The sequence below is a fragment of the Hetaerina americana genome, unplaced genomic scaffold (assembly GCF_022747635.1).
Source record: "Hetaerina americana unplaced genomic scaffold, ioHetAmer1.1.p SCAF_9, whole genome shotgun sequence".
Lineage (NCBI taxonomy): Eukaryota > Metazoa > Arthropoda > Insecta > Odonata > Calopterygidae > Hetaerina > Hetaerina americana.
Genome location: NW_027287538.1, coordinates 29,371,578 through 29,379,435, shown reverse-complemented (window position 1 = coordinate 29,379,435; position 7,858 = coordinate 29,371,578).

Here is a 7,858-nt window from a genome sequence, read left to right as displayed (position 1 = left end):
CTGCAAGGGCGTGTGGCAAGGGGTGTTAGGTCACCAACATTCCATTCTCCATCGTAAAATAATCAGAAGTAGGTGTCCTAACATCCCCCTTCGAACGCGTAGTCCAGTTGTAGTTCGTAATGGCCTAGATTAAGACGATGCACATATTGGGCGTTGGTCCACGTATTCATTGCCCAGCAATCTAAAGTCCGAATGGTTGTCTCTTCAAGTTAACCTTTAGCAATTATATCGATATTTCCAAACATATATTGGCCATCATAAATATTGAAACACGCTTTATCTGGTCGGTCAGTGAGTTTTTTTCAGTAATATTCTAATCGCAGCTATAATTTCAATTAGCACGTCAGTCGTGAATACGTTTTGGGGTAAGCGCTCTAAGGTCCTAACTGTAAGTATGCTTTGGAATAATTGTATTTCAGCAGTTATTCACATTTTAGCATGAAAATGAAGAAAATAATGGTATAAAAATCATATACTAAATAACTTAAGAAAGAAGGACTTCATAACTGGTGGAAGAGTTAAAAGGAGCGTGAAAAAACCATCCCTTTTTACCATAACATTTCACTAAAGATTTCCATAACGTGGTCTTTTTTTTCAATATCGCCGATGCTTTCATCAAATTTGCTTAGCGATCGCATTAGCGCGCTAGCCCTCCTCTAATTTGCCCGCATAGGTGAAGTTTTTCGGTAGCCGTGGAGATTTGGGGAGTGGTAGGGGAGGGAGGATGTATTTGTAGACGGATGGGCCCCTGTACGAGTGCTCCCACGCACGCACAACTGCCTACCTCACTTCCTTCCTTCGCTCCCCCCTCCCAATCCTCTCCCCCCTCCCACACACACGCACACACTGACTCCGTTCCGTGGCACAAACCGTTTCTGAAAGATGAAAAATCTCCACCGAGCGTGGCAGCGCTTATGGCAGAGAGAGATTGGTTTTTGGAGGCCCTGGGGTGTGGGAGGGGAGGAAGATGAGAGGTGTGAGGTGAGGAATGCCGTCGGGCTGGGAGGAAGGGGATAAGAAGAGGGGAGAGGGACGATGAGGAAAGGTGGGAACCGTGAGATAGGAACAAATAGAGGAAGTGACTTGGGATTGTGAGAAAGGACTCATAGGAAGCGAACGCGAGACGAAAAACACGAAGATTTTGCGCACAGGAGAGTGTATGCCTTGCGTTACCAAGTGCGTGGAGATGGCTGTGAAGATCAAGGCCCTTTGTTAGCACGGTCATCATCATACGTTTCAAATCTGAGGAATGTTTGCAACATCCCTCCAAGCTATCCTACTCCCTCACAATATCTTCATCCCTTCATAGTTGAATGAGCTCATGCCTTCTAAAATCACTCGCTAGTTCATCATCGACCTACATGTAAACCTAAATGAATACCCTGCGATTCACCAACAATGTGGCATGGCATGAAAGCATCGATAGGAATCCCCGACCTAGAGTATACTGCCAGCATAAGGGATCCTTAAGAGATAAATTTGATTTCAGAATTGGATCGAGTTCAGCGGAGGGGGACTAGATTTGTCAAAAATTGTTATGACCAACGCAGTAGCGTAACTACTTTGCTAGAAAATTTAGGCTGGGATTCCCTTACACAGCGGCGTTTACAATATAGATTAAACTTATTAAAAACATTTAAAGATGGGCCCTTTTCCGAAGACATCAAGAACATAATACGAACCCCAACGTATTACGGGCGGAGGGATCACGAATATAAGATTAGAGAGATAGACTGCAGGACTGACAGGTTTAAATGGTAATTTTTTCCAAGAACAATAAGAGACCAGAATGCTTGTAATCGAAATCCTCCTCTAGTCGGCTCGACATAATAAGTATTAACCTACAAGGTACTGACTGCGCATGGTTATACGATTATATTTATATATTTTTTTTGCAGGTTCCCCTCACCTTACCCCATCCATTTGAAAAAACCTAACCCCCTCATCCCTTACCCTTTCCTCCTGGTGCTGCACCCCCTGCCACACACCTTTTGGGTGGCTTGCAGGGTATTGATGTAGATGTAGATAGGAATGGGCATGAGTTAAGGGAGATGGAGGGCTCCTTTGGGGCAAAGGAAGGGAAAAAAACACCAAAATCCCGGAAAATCACACGTAAGGCGGTCTCCTGAGGAAGAACCGACTCTAGTCTGCACACGAACACACATTGTAACGCTAAAGCCCGTTTAAAACAAGTCTCGCTTCTACATCTACATCTGCTTAATACCCCGCAAGCCACCGCAAGGGCGTGTGGCGGGGGGTGTTAGGACACCACCCGTAATTTAGAAAAGGAAAAGAAAAAAAACCGCATGCAATAACCACAAAATCATACATCCGCAAAAAAAAACATGGCATACATTCATGCATGAACACTTACACCCCACACACATGCAAACACTCAATCTACATTTTACATACACATGCACCTGAAAGTATACCTAACAGCTTTGCAGTGTTTAACTTTGCTGCGACTTGTAAATTCAATGTTTTCAATATTTCTAAAGTGACTTCGGTTTCTTACTGTTATGATTTCTGATTGTTCGGGGAAAGAATGAGTACTTGTATCTATCTGTACTGGAATCAGGCTCCACACGACGAAGACATTTTAACTAGGGCCATTTTGAATAATCTGTTATTAAGAATTTTGTAAGAAAAAGAAGCTATCTTTTCATTCATGAAATGAGAGTTCCATTCGAAGCCAAGGGGCATAAGTATTAAGCAACACGCAAGTATTAAGCATACCCCGCAAGCCACCGCCACACGCCCTTGCAGCGGCTTGCAGGGTATTATGTAGATGTAGATGCAACATTGCTTGTTGGATGATAGTGTGTGCGCTTTTATGTCGTGGGGTAAAGGGATTTTTGCATGAATGTGCATGCTACTGTGGGTGTAGTTTTGCATGTATGTGTTGATTTTGCATGTGGTTTTGTTACTTTTTATAAGTGGTGACCTAACATCCCCCGCCACACGCCCTTGCGGCGGCTTGCGAGTTATTATGTGGGGTGTTAGGACACCACCCGTTAAAGATAACAATACCACATGCAAAAACAACAGTATGGAAAACTAAACCCACAGCAGCGCATACACTCATGCAAAAATCCCTTAATCCAACACTCATACAAACACATATACCATAAACCAACAAACAACTGCACCCCAGGATGCAACACGAAAGCCAGGACACACAGAATGGTTTCAGGCATCACTTTTTGGAAGAAATTCATTTCAGAAAATAAATACTTGGTTATTATGCATACATTTTTTATTTAACACGAGCCGGGCTTCGACTTACCAACTGATGATGAACTCGGCTCACCTGATGATGCCTTTGTAAGTCGAAACCTGGGTCGTGTTTAATAAAAATTATATATAAAATAACCAAGTATTTATTTTCTGAAGCCAGGACACAACAAGAAAAAATGCAAAAATGCGCCTTGCGTACTAGATTTGTGGTTCTAGCATGCGGTTTTTTTTTCTTTTCTAGATTACGGGTGGTGTCCTAACACCCCCCGCCACACGCCCTTGCGGCGGCTTGCGGGGTATTAAGTAGATGTAGATGTTCGTTGAATTTCTTGCGAGCATCATTTAGAAGAATCATAGGCAAACTCTTCATTACACAAAAATGGCAGATGCAATCAAATTCCTTTCACTGACGACATGAACATGCCACGTTTACACTTGAGTGATTTCAGCGACAATTGATGAAACGGAAAAAAGGCACCTGATAATATGTGTATGTTTCCGGCCATATGCATCTTATTCGCTCATCCATGACGCGCGTTTTCCCAGAGTTGGGCTCGCGTTATAAGAAGAAGAAGAAGCATCTTAAAATCTCATCCTTCTGCCGTCGCAGCGATTGTGAGAAAATATGCAGAAAACCATTCAGGGATGGACGTTGGCAGAGGATAGGGAAGTGGCCACGTGCAGGAGAACCTGGGGAGAAAGGCGTGGAGTTAGTGTGAGTGGGGGAATAGAAGAAAGAGGGAACGAAAGGAAAGATGCAAAGGAGAGAGAAAAGGAGAAATGAGGGATGGAGGGATAACAGAGAGGGAGAGAAGGGGGTGGCGAAGAAAGGGAAAGGAACGGGGTGGAAGAGGAGAAGATGGGAGAGTTGGAGAAGGCAAAGAATGATGGAGGGAGCGAGAGAACGGGTCAGTGGATTAGCATAACAATGGAGGTCGGATTACATTAAATGTGTTGGACGGGGGCGAGGCTGGGCGTGGAGGGCGAGCGAAGGAGGGAAGCGAAGAGGGAGCGGGACTTTGGAGGTAGGGGGTGAAAAGGACAGAGACACAAAGTCTAGGGTCTGAGAAAAGCTAGGAGACCATGGGGCCCCGGGGGAAGGGAGGACTGAGAGGGGGGAAGGGAGGACTGAGAGGGGGGAAGGGCTGGGCTGCGAGCCTTGGGGAATGGAGGGGAGAGAGAGCGGCAGAGGAATCCGAAGTGGCCGTCGGGTGAGAGATGCCCTTCGCCTCGCCGTGGCGGTGAGGTATGTCGTCCCATCTCTCCCCCTTTCAAGCTTCCCACACGCAAATGGCTCATATTTTACGAATCGCTGACAAAAAGGCACTCGCTGTTTCTTTTTTATTTGATACGCCAGAACGTACTCCCCACCAAAGGAATTAAAAGTGCACCATTTCACTCCCGGGGCATCAAAGTTTATTTAAAAGAGAGCCCGGATGAAACTTGACAGCGGTCGAAGGCATTCGTTGCAGTGTGATACTAAAAAAAAGTCCCGTGCATGGATTAACCTCGAAAACAATTAATTTTCTTACACAATTGGGATAAATCAGAAGAGTTCTGGAAACTTATAATGAACCGTATGGGCTAAAGTTGAAAGCTTTGTAAACGCACGCGCTTGCGATTTCACAAGAAAGTTCCATTGTTGATATAAACGTGCGGAGGCCGGGACAAAGAATCGCTAAAAAATCACAGTAGTCAATGCGAATTGTGGGTGAAGCTGAGGGTGGCCAGAGCCGTCACCTGGATTTAATTCGTATCCTGGAGGCGGCAGATTTTTTCAGCGGTATCCCGATCACTACTTAAGGTGCTTTGTGGAGAGCACTGAGTACGCCGTCCGCCAGATGGGACCATAAATTGTAGACCCCTTGGCGCCTTTCGTTAAGAGTAGGTCATTGCTAATGACGTGTTTCTCCCCACCCTTCCTCCATTCTCTCTACATCTCAACCCTAGAGAATTACCATCATCTATACTTAACGGTGCAAATTACCTCAGTTGCTGAGCCCAATAACTGCTACTACCACTAATGGATCCAAATCCAAGCCCTGCGGTCAGTGCTGCAGCACTCTACCCATGGTCATTAAGAATATATATAAAAAATACTCAATTATATAAAATAGCAAAAATAAGTTAAACGAAAATGTAATGAATCAAAAACTTTAATATTCCAAAAATTATTATTTTAATGATATCTTTTCTATTATTTTCTTAACATTTCATCTTACAGATCCCGGCGTGCAAGCATCTCGTGATCACATGTGTATAAATACCCCGCGATCACCCAGAACTTTGTGTGGCAGATGTGCAAGGTAGACTGGATTTTGGAGAGGAAGGGTGTTTAAAGGGTTAGGAAAAGGGAAAAAATCTCTGAAAAGACGTGCAGACCCATACACTCGTGCATGCCATTGGAAAATTACGTTCCAAACCAGTGTTAATTTCACCCACTGCAGATGCTTTCGGGAACACTAAAAAGAAGGGAATAAAAATGAAACACGACCACTAATACGATAGACCGCTACCAGCCCATGGCAATTCATTTAAAACTCCTATTTAAACCTCAGTGACCCACTGTCAAGTCAAGGCTCGTTTATGACAATCTTTAATTGTAATAGGTGCATTATCATGTCAACGGAAATAAATCTACTCCCGTCGTAGTCATGGTTGGCATACTCTCACACTTCTAAAAATGTTTATGAATGATGCAGGTAAAGGAGCGATAGTGATGTTTCAATTTCTTGCTTGTTGTGTCCTGGCTTCCGTGTTGTAGGATGGCTTTCGTGCTGCATTCTGGGGTGCAGTTTTTAGTTGTTTTGCGGTATATGTGTTCGCATGAGTATTGGATGAAGGGATTTTTGCATGAGTGTGTGCGCTGCTGTGGGTGTAATTTTCCGTGTTGTTTTTTTTTGCATGTGGTATTTTTCCTTTTTACGGTTGGTGACCTAACACCCCCCGCCACACGCCCTTGCGGGGTATTATGTAGATGTAGATACAGAAACAAAACCACCTACAAAATGACCGAAGGTCGAAATACAATATTCAAAACAAGGAAGGGTGTCAGCCTCACAAAAACGTATCAAGGAGCGAGCTCGTTTGGAAGATTTGTGCATACCCCTGGAAGAAACGGATTCATTGGACGAGCTCTATGAAAATATAATTAGAAAGTAAAATAGTGCTGTTACTTAGCACCTGTGAGGTCGCTCTTGGGATGTGTTTGGGACCCTTCGGAGAAGGAGTTGATGAAAGTGATAAAATATGTCCAATGAAAGGTATCTACGTTTTGTTAGCTAAGCCTAACGTACATAAAGTCCAGAGAAAATCCGCTAGATTCGTTAAAAATTGTTATGATAAAAACACAAGTGTGACAGGTCTCTTAGGGGATTTAGGCTGGGAACCACTTGAAGTGCGGAGAGAACAAGCGAGGCTTAGACTTTTAGAAAGGTTCAGAACAAACGAGTTTAAATATGACACTGAAGGAATTATAATGGCCCCACACTACTTAGGTAGATCAGACCACAAAGATAAACTAAGGGATATAGATTCCAAGACAGATAGGTACAAATACTCATTCTTTCCCCGAACAATCAGTAATCATAATAGCAAGAAACCGAAGTCACTTTAGAAATATTAAAAACGTTGAATTTACAAGTCGGAACAAAATTAAACACTATAGAGATGTTAGGTATACTTTCAGGTGCATGTGTATGTTGGTTGGCAGTTTAAGTGTTTGCATGTGTGTGGGGTGTAAGTGTTCATGCATGAATGTATGCCATGTTTTTTTTTTCTTTTTTTTTATATATGATTTTTTCGTTATTGCATGCGGTTTTTTTTTCCTTTTTCTTTTCTAAATTATGGGTGGTGTCCTAGCACCCCCCGCCACACGCCCTTGCGGCGGCTTGCGGGGTATTAAGTAGATGTAGATGTAGATGTACATTAACTACCTTACGAAAGGCATATTACGATAAGAAATCGAGCGTAACGCGGTTTATATGGGGACTAGGATGGGCGTTGCTCCAATCATGAAGGGAAAAGTTGAGACGAAGACTATTAGAATGGTACAAAACATGTAATTACACTTGACACCAGAGACTTCACCAAGGCACCTCATCATTTTGGCAGGTGGGAACGTTGGATGACGAAAAGGGGTGTAACTTGAAGCACCAATAGATTCAGGGACTCATTTCAAGTACTTTGCAATATAAATTCCACCGATTAAAAATTTTTTTCAGGCGAGAAAATACGTTGATTAGTTCAGAACACCTAGCCGGAAAACGAAAATCTGATAAACGAATCCCGAAGAGGCAATTAATATTCGGTATTTAATTATAAGGTATCATTACTGAGAGACCCTGTTTCGGTTCATATTTTACCACGAGGCTCCAATAATTTAAATTGTACCACATGTGAAACCAGTTAAAATATGGGGACGAATAAAATGTAGTTTAAGAATGTAAAACTTATTTTTATGTTTTTTTGCATGTATTTACATTCTATTTTACTGGTGGTTTCTTAACACCCTCCGCCATACGCCCTTACATCAGCTTGCGGAGTATTGTGTAAATGTAGCTGTAAAAACATGCTCTCTAAATTTATTTTTAGTATTGCTGGTGGACTATACACCAGA